Source organism: Monodelphis domestica, chromosome 2, assembly GCF_027887165.1.
Source record: "Monodelphis domestica isolate mMonDom1 chromosome 2, mMonDom1.pri, whole genome shotgun sequence".
Taxonomy (NCBI): domain Eukaryota; kingdom Metazoa; phylum Chordata; class Mammalia; order Didelphimorphia; family Didelphidae; genus Monodelphis; species Monodelphis domestica.
In genome coordinates, this window is record NC_077228.1 from 391,009,470 (window position 1) to 391,024,927 (window position 15,458).

A 15,458-nucleotide genomic window follows, 5' to 3' on the forward strand; every position below is an offset into this window, starting at 1 on the left:
GTTTCTCATTCCTTCCTCTAAAAAAAAACAATTTTCTTGATGAATCCATCCCCTGACTAGACTCCCGACTGTCAATCCCTTTTTCTTAAAAGTTCAAATTTTGGAGAAGTGGAATAAAATAAACTAAGTAATGAAGTCTCCATCATAATGAAATGGCTTTTATAGCACTAAGTTCTACCTATTGCCATATGCTTCAGGGTCTGCAGTGACACCCTGGTAGCAGGTTCCTGGAGGGCAGGGCCCTTTCCTTCTCTCTTTCATAGAATTCTGGAGAGTCATTAAGTCCTGACTGAGCCTGAGCATGTACTTGTTTTTAAAATAGCTTTGGACTCCTCCACTGAAACATTACTGAAGTGGAGGAGCTCAAGGGCACCATCTTTTTTGTTTTGTCACAGTGCTCATCTGTCTTGGTGGATATACACACCCCTGCCTGTCAGTACCTGACAGGTTAATGAGGATAACTAGCAGGTCTCAGATCCATAGGTGAGTTAAGGGGGATACTGAAGTTTCCTCAGGCACAATGGGAAGATGAGAACAATTTGTTTCTTTGTCCATTAAGCCAGTGAAAGGAGGCACCATGGAGTGCTTAGAGCTTAATCAGACATCCAAGAACTAAGGTCATCCACTACATTCCAGGCTATCACTGGTGATATTGACTTTTGTCTTGCCACCAGACTTTGATGACTCTAAAGGAGAAAGTAAGGCTGAAGTCTTTGTGCAACTCTGCCTTTCTTAAATCCAATTCAAGCACAAGTCAAGACATCATCCTATGATGTCAATGGTTCTCTTCAAAAATGAAGGACAAACAGCAACAACAATATATTCATACTCTTAAGGCTTGCCTGACAAGCAGATGGGGTATATGGTCTCCCATGACATGGGACTTGAAGAGGACCAGAGAAGGACCCTTTAACCAAAAGTATGTCTTCTAACCAGTCTACCCTTGGCTTCTAAATTTTCCCTATAAACCCTTCCTTTGGGTTAAACACTGCTGTCTGTAGGATAAACAAAAACAAAAGGAAACAAAATAAAACCTTTTCAGCTTTGTAATCCAGCCAAATTGAACAATTTCTTGTATCCCAAAGTCAGTCTTTCTCTTGTCTTTAAACTTGTGCATGAATTGTCCTCCATTACTATATTACATTTCTTCCTAGCTTCTACTTCTTAGAAAAAAGTGAGAAAGGCAACATTTTAAGATGAAGACAAGTTTCTTACCTATGGAGAATTCTAGAGAATACTGGAAGATTTGGTAGCTATAGAGTAGAACATTGGCAGATAGTTTGGGGGAGGAGATGGAAACAAGGGGGTGGACACTGGGGGACAGGAAATAGAGTTTATGCAATGACTGGAGTGGGGGAAGGTTCAGAATCACTGACATGGAAGGTGCAGTTATCCTGTATATGCAGTAGTGTAGAATGAGAATTAAGATAATGCTTCTTACCTTATGGAGGATGCAAAAAAAAAAAGAGGGAGAGAGAGAGAATTATTTCCATAAGTAAAGGTGTATGATTATATATATATATATATATATATTCTTATAAATCCTTCTTTTGTGCTTTATGAACTACTTGGTAGTTTTATGAACTATCAGGAGTGGATTATTAAGCCAAAAAGTACTTTCGTGAATTTCATTCTTCTGAGTGGAAGGATATCTTTGAATCAGAAGCATTTCATGATATTATATTTTTTAAAACTTTAGTGAAATCACTGCAGGAAAGATAACTGAAGCTATGGTGATTGGTGTTTTGGAAATATTTTGCCTTTAGTAATATAGCTATGAAATTTATTTTTGTCCTAATTATATTTGATAAAAACAAAATGAAAGGAAGATGTTTGAGGGACTCAACAAAGGAATTAAATTTGGGGTTTTAAGAATAGCTTAAAAATGAATAGGATAAGGAATAAAAGAGGTCTGACACATTTTTTGATGATAGTAGATCAATGTTTAAATAGTGGATTAGATGATCAAATTTTAACAGCTAACATTTTAATAAATGCCTCCCCCAATATATCTCAAATACACTCTATTAGCAAACATGACACTCCAATTAATTCCATGGTTTTAGGACTTGCAGGGTGGCCAGTTGCCAGTAGTAGAATACGTGTTAGGAATTGAGCCAAAGGAGTTAACTGATTTTAAAGGCTAAGATATTGCTAGAGTTAAAATTCAAGTTTTATCTGAGGCTAACTTCCTTGACCCTCCTTTCACTCATCAGGTAAGTAAATATATTGGTGTGTAAGGGGTAAAGTTAGGGGTTATTGACTGAATATATTATACTAGTGGTTGCCAGGGATTAATTCAATCCCAATAAAATACTCAAGTCAGTTTGGGATTTCTATGGTGGTTTCATTACAATAGAGGGAAGAAATTAAGAAAAGAGAAAGAAAAGGAATTTGGACTTCTCTGGCAAGCCAGATAGGAGTTCAGAGGCCTAGGCCAAGGGGCCTTCGCAATCTAGCTTGGCTTCCAGCCACGAGGCCTCCTCAGAGATGAGGGGCTTCCTAGAAGAATAGGTTTTTAGGAGGTAAAGGAAAAAAGGAATCAGCCTAAACCACTCACTAAGCACACTAAGGGCGCCGCCACAAGATCCCAATGCTGAAAGAGTCCAATGTTTCCATGAGAGAGACAGGAGAAAGGAAGCGACGCGAAATATATAGACCATTCTTTACATCACTTCCTGTGTCTCACATGTACCAATGGTGGCTTAAACTTGTCTTAGGATAGCTCAGGGGATCAGTCAGTTGTTTCTGATTTGTCACTTGCTAGCACATGTGGTCATAGGCCATCCTCCTCAATACTTAAACCTTAAGTGGGGTGTATACATTCCTGGTTGCTAGAATTTCTAAAGACTAAGCCAGAGTGGAGTAAAACAAAAATTCACAGGTGCAAACTTAAGTGATAATCCTTTGCCATTACTTTGTAGAAATTACAATCGGTACAGATAAGTATATTCCATAATCAAGACTGTGGTTATATTTTAAATCAAAAAAGAAATATATTTATTTCTATCTTATTTCTCCTATACTAATGGATAGTACAAAATAATCCAAAATGTCTATGTAAATTATTATGTATTGATATAATTTAGACAATTTAGACCTTTGCAATAAAGGAAAACATTGTTATAAATGTGTTTAATTCCAATTGTTTAAGGGAGGATTACTAATAAATATCTCATATGCTCCATTGGAATCCATAAAATGTCAAAGAATACTCAAAGCCACCACTTTCTTCTCTAGGGCCTCCCCAATACATTTGGGTGGACTTATCATTAAGGATTTATGTGAGGAAATGAGAGTCTTACATAGAGATGTCAAGGTATCCATTAGAGTGAGCATTTACTTCAGTGAGATCACAAATCTATTGTACAAGTCATATTTAAAAAAAAATTTCCCTAAACTTTTTAAAGACAAACAAAACAAGCATTCCCATATTCAAAGAAAAAAAAAAAGATAGTATACAAATGAAATCACAAATCTATGTTGTAATTTACTTTTTTGTCATCTCTACATAATAAATCCATTCCACTACTATCCTAGTCTCTCACCAATCTCCCTGCATCACAAAAGATACCAACATATACATATACATTATTAATTAAGTCTTTCATATTTCACCTTTTTATTCAACTTCCACAAGTAACATTCACAATTTATTCTTCCAGGATTAATTCGGTGGCTATGTATAATTTCTCCTGGATCTACTTATTTTAATGCTCATGATCTTGTGTAGTTCTTTCCAAATATTATTTTTTAATGTCAGTTCTTCATCTCTTCTGGCACAGTATTATTCCATTGCAATTATACACCACAATTTGTTCAGCCATTACACAATTGATAGGCATCCTCTCAGTTTCCAATTAAAAAGCTCTAAATATTTTTGAATTTATGAGTTCTATTCCTCTTTCCCTGATCTCCTAGGGAAACAGACCCTACAATGATATCACTGGGTTTGTGGTTATTCACAGTTTTATAACAATAGAACAAAGCACTAATGTCCACATTTCCCCACATTTCCTCCAACATTTGTCATTTTGACCTTTCGTTATTTTAGCCAATCTGACCAGTGGTAGATGATAACTCTTATATTTCTCTTCTGTCCATAAATCAGATAAGAATGTTCCCTGTTCTTCTAATTTACTTGGGGGTCTATTTTGATGTATACATTTAAATCTTATCTTAGTGATTGGGGTTACTATTGGTCTAGATCTAGTTTCTACTAAACTAAACCAATTATCCAAGCAATTTTTACCCAACAGTGATTTCTTATCCCTAAAACATGGATCCGTGATTTTGTAAAATATCAGATTATGATAATTTTTTCATGATTTGTTCTGTTGCATGTTTGTTCTATTCACTGATCTACCTTTCTATTTCTTAGCACTATAAGACAGTTTTGATATTTATTGCTTTCTAATGCAATTTAAAATTGGGTACTGCTAAACATTCCTTTTTTTCTTTCTATTCCTCTGATATTCTTAATATTTTTAATTCTTCCAAATGAATTTTATTACTTTTTATAATTCAATATATTTTTAATTTAATTTCTAATTAATTAATTTAATTTATAATGTTTTTCCATGGTTACATGATTTGTGCTCTTTCTCTCCCCTCTTCCCTCCCCCTCCTCAATTTAACTGGGTTTTACATGTATTATTGATCAAGACCTATTTCCATATTATTAATATTTGCAATAGAGTGATTGTTTAGAGTCTACAGCCCCAATCATATCTCCATTGAACCAAGAAGTCAAGGAAATTATTTTCTTCTGAATTTCTATTCCCATAGTAATTTCTCTGGATGTGGATAGCATTCTTTCTTATAAGTCATTCAGAATTGTCCTGGATCATTACATTGCTGCTAGTAGAGAAGTCCATCATGTTTGATTGTGCCACAGTCTATCAGTCTATGTATATGATGTTCTCCTGGTTCTGTTCCTTTCACTCTGAAACAACTCCTGGTGGTTGTTCCAGTTCAAATGTAATTCCTCCAGTTCATCATTCCTTTGAGCAAAATAGTATTTGATCGCAAAGAGAAAACAAAATTTGTTCAACCATTTGCCAATTGAAGGACACCCCCTCATTTTCCATTTTTTTTTGACACTACAAGGAGTGCGGCTATATTTTTTTTTAAGTATTTTTCCCTATTATCTCTTTGGGTTACAAACCAGCAGTGGTATGGCCGAGTCAAAGGGAAGGCATTCATTTAAAGCCCTTTGGGCATAATTCCAAATTGTCTTCAAGAATGGTTGATCAATTCACAACTCCAACAGCAATGCATTAATGTCCCAATTTTGCCATATCCCCTCCAACATTTATTACTTTCCTTTGCTGTCATATTATCCAATCTGTTAGGTATGAGGTGGCACCTCAAAGTTGTTTTGATTTGCATTTCTCTAATTATAAGAGATTTAGAACATTTTTTCATGTGCTTGCTGATTGTTTTGATTTCTTTATTACATTTTTAATATTAATTTTTAATTTAATGTAATCAAAATTATTCATTTAATATTTTGTGATATGCTCTATTTCATGTTTGGTCTTAAATTCCTTTCTTTCCAATAAATCTGACAGGTATATATATGTTAACCTAATTTACTTATAATAATTTCATTTTTGATAGTTGTCATTTAACTATTCAGAATTTATCTTGGTGTAGAGTGTAAAATGTTGATCTAGACCTAATCTCTCCCATACAGTTTTCCAATTTTCTCAGCAGATTTTGCCAAATAGTGGATTTTTGCCCAAAAAGCTGGAATCTTTGGGTTTATCATATACTATCTTGCTGAAGACATTTACCTCAAGTCTATTCCACTGATCTTCTCTTCTGTTTCTTAGCTAATACCATATTGTTTTGATAACCATTGCTTTATAGTTCAGTTTAAGATCTGGTACTGCTAGGCCCCCACTCTTCACATATTTTTTCATTAGCTCCGTTGATATTGTTGATCTTTTGTTCTTCAAATGAACTTTGTTATACTTTTTTTCTAATTCAATAAGAAAGTCTCTTGGTAGTTTGATAGGTATGGCACTGAATAGATAAATTAATTTGGCTAGGATTATCATTTTAATTGTTCACTCATACTAACTATGAGAAATTAATGTTTCTCCAACTGTTTAGATCTAGTTTTAATTGTGTGGAAAGTGTTTTGTAGATGTGTTCAGATAATTATTGTGTTTGTCTTGGCAGATAGATTCCTAAATATTTTATATTGTCTAGAGTGGTTTTAAATGAAGTTTCTATTTCTAATTCTTGCTGCTTAGTTGGAAATATATAGAAAAGCCAATGATTTATGTGAGTTTATTTTGTATCTTGCAACTTTGCTAAAGTTGTTGATTATTTCCACTTGCTTTTTAGTTGATTCTATAGGATTCTTTAAGTAGACCATCATATTATCTGCAAAGAGTGATAGTTTAGACCCCTCATTGCCTTCAATTTCCTTTTCTCTTCTAAATGCTGCTGCTAGTGTTTCTAGTACAATGTTAAATAATAGAGATGATAATGGGCATCCTTGTTTGACTCCTGATCTTTTGGGGGAGGTTTCTAATTTATAACCATTGCAGATGATGCATGCTGATGGTATTAAATGTATACTGTTTATTATTTTTAGGAAAGGCCATTCTATTCCTATACTTTCTAGTATTTTTTAATAGGAATGAGTGTTGAATTTTGTCAAAGACTTTTTCTGCATCTATCAAGATAATCATGTAATTTTTGTTGGTTTGGTTGTTATGGTCAATTATGTGGATGGTTTTCCTAATATTAAACGGTCCTTGCATTCCTGGTATAAATCCCACCTGATCATAGTAAATAATCCTCATGATCATTTGCTAGAGTTTTTTTTCCCTAATATTCCATTTAAGATTTTTGCATCTATGTTCATTGAGGAGATTGTTCTATAGTTTTCTTTCTCTGTTTTTGGTCTCTTAGTTTTGGAATCAGTACCATATTTGTGCCATAAAAGGAATTTGGTAGAACTTCTTCTTTGCTTATTTTGTCAACTAGTTTGTATAATATTGGGATTAGCTGTTCTTTAAATGTTTGATGGAATTCACTTGTGAATCCATCTGGCCTTAGGGATTTTTCTCTTAGGGAGTACTTTGATGGCTTGTTTGATTTCTATTTCTGACATCAGATTATTTAAGTATTCTATGTCCTCTTCTGTCAATCTAGGCAGTTTATATTTTTGTAAATATTCATTCATATCACCTAGATTTGTTGCAATATAATTGGGCTAAATAGTTCTTAATAATTACCTTAATTTCTTCTTTGTTAGAAGTGAGGTCACCCTTTTCATCTTTGATACTGTTAATTTGATTTTCTTCTTTCCTTTTGTTTATTATATTAATACCAGTACTTTATATATTTTATTTGTTTTTTTTCAAAGTCAACTCCTAGTCTTATTTATAAATTCAATAGTTCTTTTACTTTCAACTATACTAATTTCTCCTTTAATTTTTAGGATTTCCAATTTAGTTATTATCTGAGGATTTTTAATTTGTTTCTTTTCTAATTTTTTAAAGCCAAATTGATTGATCTCTGCCCTCTCAGAGTGATCTCTGCACTCAGGGACATAAATTTTCCCCTGAGTACTACAGCAAAGGAAGATAAAAGTAGCAAGAGAATGATTGAAAGGTCTTGAGACACAGAATCTTTCCTGAGCTGGTTGAGTCAGAGTTCCAAGGAGCAGTTTGCAAATGATACTCTGGAACTGAAAGGTGAAGGAAAAAGGTGTGTTGCCGAGACATCCTGATAATCCATCCATCAAGCAACTGGCCTGGATCAATTCGCTGTGGGTGAGAGGAGATCTTCATTCTTCTGGTGGACAGTTACTGGAAAGCAGACCTCTACTTTACTGAGACCATCTGAGAACACCACAACTTGGATTCCTGAATTCTGACCAACCATTGACTCTCTGTGTGTGAGATTCTGGGTTTGCTGGAGAATTTAGTTTTGATAGTCTTTAGTTAGATAGTTAGTCAGAGTAAGCTTAATTAGATAAGTAAATATAGTGGGTAAAAGTTAGGTTGCTAAACCCTTTCCCTATTCCATTCCCAAAACATTTCCCTTATCTGTTAATAAATTCAAATTTATTTATATGTGATTCTCCCCTTATGTATTCTGTTCTTTTCCCCTTTTCCTAAAAAATCATAATAACAGTACTGTTTTGGCTACATCCCATAGATTTTGATATGATGTCTCCTCTTTGTCATTCTCTTCAATTATTTAATAATTATTCAATTACTAATTTCAATGAAATTATGATTTTTTCTGTAACCAACCGATTTTGAAAAATGTAAGGAAGAGATTGCAAAACAAGATGGAGCTGCAAGAAAAAACAAGATATATTGGATTTGGTGAACCACCAATCAACCAGATGGAGACTAGATTCCAAAAGAATCTTGAAGAGAGGACATTTGGGAAGCCCAGCAGCTTGAACTCATTTCTCCTTTCCTCTAACTGTTGGAAGAAAGTAAGAAAACCAATTCCTCTCTTGGTCAATGATTATGTATCTGATTGAGTACTAAGAAGATTTGGAGCTTAGCTTTGAAGAATCTCTGTCAATTTTTGCTATCAATATCTCCCCATAGAGAAAATAACCTTATTTCCTGGGAAGTTATAACTTTGACCGAGGGACAGTCAGAGATGGAGGACAACAGTTAAAATCTTATTTCTTCTTCACAAAGCCACCAATTTCAGAAGCCCCCCTCAAGGGTCCTTCAGCCTGGGACAAAAACTAAATAATATCAATTCAGCTTCTTCCCTCTGGTCAGCTTCAACTCCCAGAGCCAGAGACAGAATCAAAGCCCAAGATCCTGCTTCTTCTTCTCTCTCTGTGGCCAGACCCTCAACTGCCAACTCCTCGGAACATTCTGTTTGGAACCTTCTTCTTGATTGACAAGCAGGTCGTGTCCCCAACTTGTTTCTTGCATCTTGGCTTGTCCTACAAAACCTCTCTCTGTTCAAGTTTCTACCACAATCCCCAGCCAAATCCTCTTGACCCATGTATTAAAGCAGTGGATTTTCCTTGATGTTTCCACTCCCACAGTTTTTCCTCTGAATGTGGATAAGGTTTTTTCTCCTAGATCCCTCTAAGTTGTTCTGGATCACTGCATTGCCACTAATGGAGAAGTTCATTATATTCAATTGTACCACAGTGTATCAGTCTCTGTGTACAATGTTCTCCTTATCCTGATCCTCTCACTCTGCATCAATTCCTGGAGGTAATTTCAGTTCACATGGAATTCCTCCAGTTCATTATTCCTTTGAGCACAATAGTATTCCATCACCAACATATATCACAATTTGTTCAGCCATTCCTCAATTGAAGGGCATCCCCTCATTTTCCAATTATTTGCCACCACAAAGAGCGCAGCTATGAATGTTTATGTACATGTCAAAGGGGACTGCCCCCTAATTGGCTTTTGTCAATGCACCCAGCAAAACATTGGTTTGCTGTCTTTCTCTCTACTCTATTTCCCCATATTTACAACTATTATAGTTTACCTCTTAGTGGGTAAAAATTTTGTATACACTTACAGTTAGAAATTTTGGGGGTGTAGTATGCTTATGTTTAGTGATCAATTGGGGAGACTAGTCCCCCAATCATCATCAGGGGGGATTGTGAATTTCAAAAGTCTCCATCTTGGTATAGCACCCCAAAAATTGTGCACACCCACACTACATGGGCATGTGCTAGTCAATGACAAATCAGAAATAACTAACTGCCCACCTGGGCTGTCCCAAGCCAAGCTAGAGCCAGCCATTGGCACTTGTGAGACACAGGAAATGAGGTAGGGAAGAGCCTCTGGAATTCGCTCACTTCCTGTGGAGAGAGCTAGACGCGAGTTGGTGTTAGAAGCTTGGACAGGGAGGACGTCTGCAGACAGCTTTCCTTCAGATCGGTCACGTGAGTTAAGGACTGATTCTTTCCACCTTGGCCCTTTGGGCCTAAAACTCCCTCTGCCTTGGTCAGAGGTTGAGTAGCCCCTTTCCCTTTTCTCCTCTCTCCTTCTCTCCCTCTCCTTTCCCTACTCCCAGTGTGATTAAACCTCCATGAACTCCATTCTGACTTGAGTGTTTCATTTTAGGAATTTCATAAGTAAATTCCTTGGTGGCCATTGTTCAATATTACAACAATCTTAAAAAGGTGAAATTTCCATCTTTACAGGTCTTATTTCCTTTGGAGGTCATCTTTCATCCCCTTTGCCTCATCTTTCATCTCCTGTGCCTCATTTTCAAGCTGGTTGATTTTAGCTTTCAAGACACTATTTTCTTGTTTTAGTTCAAGTGCCTCTGTTTCCAGATCACTTATCTTAGTATTTAAGTTCTTTTCCCAGTTGTCTTCAGACTCTCTTAATTGTGATTTTAATTGTATTTTGAGTTCATTCATAGCCTGTATCCAATATGCTGTTTTTTTCTTTTTGTTTGTTTGTTTGTTTTTGTTTTGTATTCCCTCATCCTTCTGTGTTCTGTTTGCTCTTTATTCATTGCCTGTATGAAGCTGTCAATCGTAATTTCTTTTTTCTTTTTCTGTTGGTTGCTCATATTTACCCATTCTTTACTCCCTGCAATCGCTGAGCTCTTGCTCCTCTCATTTTTTTTTTTGTGGTTTTGGGCTTTTCTTTCCACCTTCACACTTGGAGTTTTGCCAGTAAATCTCTCATTGCAGTCTGTGGGGGAGGTGTTTTGGAGCTTGAACTTCCCTGCCCTCTGAAAAATTTGATGGGATTATGTCTGGCTTGGTTGCTGGATGTGCCCTGAGGCCAAAACCTCAGGAAAGGGGAGGGGAAATATGGAGTGTCTCAGCTGCTGCAACTGCTGGCTGCTCTGAGTTCTGTATTTTTTCTCTATCTGCTTCCCCACTGCCTGTGTTGGACGCTCTGAGCCTGGTACAGCTTTTCCCACAAGGTACTCCCTCCAGACCACTGCCTTTGTCTGCCCAGAGGTTCTAGGTCCCGCTGGAGGCTTAGTGCTCTAGGTGGGGGAGGGTTCCCTGGACCTTCCTTCTTTCTTTCCCTTAAACTGGAGTGTTCTTGAATTCTGGCTTTGGGGGTTGTAACTTTTAAGTTGAGTTCAGCAGGAATGTTCCTTGGCTCTGTCTTGTTGTTAGGTTTGATTTTCAGTCCCCTGGGAGCATTTAGATTGTAATCAGTAAGGAAGGGTTTTCAGAAGTCTGAATGTTTGCTGCCTCTCTGCCACCATCTTGACTCTGCTTCCAGCTTTTAATATTTCTCTTGAATTTTGTATTTGGACATCAAATTTTCTGTTTTGTTCTGGTCTTTTCTTTTAGGAATACTTGTAAACTTTTATTTTGTTAAATGCCCATATGTCCCCCTGGGATTATATAATCAGTTTTAATGGGTATGTGATCCTTGGTTGTATACTGAATTCTCTTGCCTTTCTGAATATCATACTCCAAGCCTTGGGGTCCTTTAGTGTGGAGGCCGCCAGATCCTGCATAATCCTGACTGGGCTTCCTTGATATCTGAATTGTCTCTCACTGGCTTCTTGAAATATTTTTCCTTGGCTTGGAAGCTCTTAAATTTGGCAATTACATTCCTGGGAGTTGTCTTTTGAGGATTTAATGTAGAGGGGAATCTATAGACTCTTTAAATGTCTATTTTGCCCTTTTGTTCAAGAATATCAGGGTAGTCTTCCTGGATAATTTCTTGTAATATGATGTCAAGGCTTCTGTTTTATTCTAAGTTTTCAGGCAGACCAATGATTCTCAAATTGTCTCTCCTGGACCTGTTTTCTAGGACAGTTGTTTTTTCAATGAGATATTTCCTGTTACCTTCTATCTTTTCATTCTTTTGATTTTACTTTATTAATTCTTGCTGTCTTCTGAGACCACTAGCTTCTACTTCCTCAATTCTAGTCTTTAAAGACTGGTTTTCAGCTGTGATCTTTTGATTTTCCTTTTCAGTTTGGTCCATTCTACTTTTCATGGCTTCCAGCAAATCAATTTTGGTCTCCAATTTGCTTATTACTTGATGTTATTTCTCTGTTTCTTTTTCCAAGTGAGAGATTCTGTCTTTTAAACTGTTATTTTCTTCTTTTAATTACTTGTATTTCTATTTCCCACTTTTCTTCCCATTTTTGTTCTATTTCTTACTTGGTTCTTGAACTCCATTTTGAGTTCGAGAGTTTGTGACCAATTTCTATTTTTTTTTTTTGTAAAGTTTTGATGTGTTTGCTTATCTCTCCCTACTATTGCCCCTGTACTCTGCTCCTTTCCCCCTATCCAGGGTCAAGGGCTTTTTATTTCTTTTGGTATTTGTGTACTGTAGTTCCTTCATGTTGGTAGCCTTTGCTATGCTTGTTTTTTTCTTTGAATTATATTAGATTCTCAGCCAGAAGTCTGAGTGAGGCATGAAGATTGTTCTTGGTGTAGTGGGCTTTAAAGAGTTTTGCCCTGAGGCTATTTCTCCAGTCCCCACTGTATTTGCTGAGCCAGCCTGGGACTTCCCTGTCTCCAAGCCTGTGCTCCATGCTCCATGCCCTATGCTCCATGCCCCATTCCTCAGCCTCGGGTCCTGAGTCTAGCTGCCAAGGCCCTGTGGTGCTCTCAAGGGTAAGACTGAGGTGGTCTCAGTCAACCCCCAAGAATTTAGGGATTGTCCCAGCCCTTGCTATGACTCTGGCCTGGTAGGTGGTATGGGGGAGTGATTAGTTCTTGCTTTGTTAGGGGTAATTTTACCCACTTATAGTGTGGAAATGCCTAAACTACACCTACCTTCAAAGCTGTTCTCCTTGGCAAAGCCTCTTCCCTTGTCTGATTTTGATTTTTGTCCTTTTGAGACACTTTGCTGTGATAGGTGTAGAAAGAGTTATGTTGTTTCTTCTACTCTATGGCCATCTTAGCCTGGAAGTCCTATTTTTTGGTACTTCAATTGGGATGTAGAAAATAGTAGATTAGATAGGATGATAGGTACAATGATAATTATATTAACTCTGCCTATCCATGAATAATTAATATTTCTCCAGTTACATGGACCTGACTTATTTGTGTTAAAATGTTCTATAATTATGTTCATATAGTTCTTGGGTTTGTTTTGGTAAGAATACTCCCAGGCATTATATTCTAACTCTGGTTATTTTAAATTTATCTCTTTCTGTATCTTCTTGAAGGACTTTGTCAGTAATATATAACACTGCTAATATATGTGGATTTATATTATATCCTGCTACTTTGCTAAAATTATTGATAGTTTAACATTTTGGTTGAAATTTCTAGAATTTTCCACTTAGTCATCAGCAAATCTAGTTTCATTAACTCTTTGTCCGATCTGATTTCTTCAGTTTTTTTCTTCTCTTATTTCTATTGTTAGCATTTCCAATATGATATTAAATAATAGTGGTGATAATGCACAACCTTGTTCCACTCTTGATCTTACTGGGTAACTTTCTCATTTCTCCCCATTACTGATAATACTTGATGATGGCTTTAGTTAGATGCTTCATATCATTTTAAGAAAAAAAATCCATTTTTAGCTATGCTTTCAAATGATTTCAATAGGAATGACTGCTATATTTTTTCAAAGGCTTTTTTGGGGCACCTATTCATATAATACTATAGTTTTTGTTACTTTTCTTATTAGTATTATCAATTATCCCATTGTTGAAACAAACAAACAAACAAACAAAAAGAACTGATGAGCACAGGACCAAATTTCTGCTGTTCTCTGGGTCTTCATTCTTATTTTGTTGAGGTCTAAACTGCAGAAGAAATGGACTTTTCCTGCTTTCCCTTTGGGCAAAGCCAAAAACCTCAGAAACTACTCACTTCATGTAATTTTCTTTCATCCCTAGTTCACAGTCAAATGAGGACACTGTCATTGGGTGGCTGATGCATTGCTATCAACTAAGCAATGCAATCATCTGCAGTAATAGAGCACTAGCAAAAATAGCAATAGCTGGCACTGATCCCAGCCTTTTATCAGAGGGGAAGAGCAAGCTTCCCAGAAGGCAAGCCCAGAGACCAGTCCCAGAGCATAAAGAATATATACATTTTTTAAAATTATTTGTAAAAACCCCCAACTATTTTTATGTTAGATGTTTATGTTTTATCTTTTTTTGTTTTTTATGTTTATGTTTTATCTTCATGTAGTTCTAAGCCAATTAACAATGTTTTACAAACACAAATAAACACTTAAGTTTTACAAAGTTTATTTTTTTCTACAACTAACTATGATAATGATTAATATCCTCATTTTGGGGATAAAGAAATTGAAATCAACAGCTAAATTAAATTTCTCAAGGATACTATAAAAATGGTAAGAGTGGGGGACTCAAATACAAAGTCTTATAATTTTGACATGAGTACCAAAATTCAATTATAAGCTATTCTTTTGGAAATTAGAATATATTTATTTTATTAAAATATTATAAAATGGTGAATAGGCAGCAATGCCAGCTCCAAGATGCCTAACTGACCTATTATATAGCTATTACTATACATCTGTACTTTAAAATAGTAAAAAACAATACTGTTACAAAATTAGGTTATTTCAATTATATGATGAATTAAATAGGCTTTTGTGGGCTGATCAGGGAACCAAATCATTAATTCTGGTTATATTAGGAGAAAATGAGTTTTCACATCTTGCTTCTGCCCCAGACTAGCTATAAAGATTTTGGCCCTAATTGAAGTATTCGGGGGGAAAGAGACATATTATAAATATATTAATATTCTGATGTCTATTTATACTTTATGTTTCTAGATATAAATTATAAACTACTATTTTTTCATAGTATCCTGTTCTTTACATTATGAGAAATATAATGAAATATAAAAATGTTCTATATTCTCAAAGAGCATATATTTTAGCAATGTGAATTAAATATTAATATTATAAGTTAATATAAAATGATATGTTAAGACTTAGGTGCAAGTAAAACATTTAAATGATAAGTGGTAAAGATTTGCAAGAAAGGAAAACCACTGTGGATTAGGGAGAGACTTGAACTGGATCTTTTTTTTTTTCTTTTAATCCCTTACCTTACTTCTTAGAATCAATACTGTGTATTGGTTCCAAGACAGAAGAGTGGTAAAGGCTAGGCAATGGGGGTCAATTGACTTGCCCAGGGTCTTCCACAGCTAGGAAGTGTCTGAGGCCATATTTGAACCCAGGATATCTCGTCTCTGGGCCTGACTCTTAATCCACTGAGCCACCCAGATGCCCCCTTAACTGAATCTTGAATAGGGTTAAGATTACAAAAGACAGAGGAGAAACAAGGAGGTCATTCCAGATAAAGGATAAAAAATATAAGGATGTTGGAATGTCCATTTAATGACTTCTAGAAAGTCATGAATATCTTAGAATTGGAATAAATGGTTTATGATTCAATCTTTCATTTTGCAGACAAAGAAACAGGTCAAGCAAGTTTAAATTATTTTCCCAAGTCAACCATTTAGTAATTTGTATATCTCCAAGACTCATGATTCTGGCAGA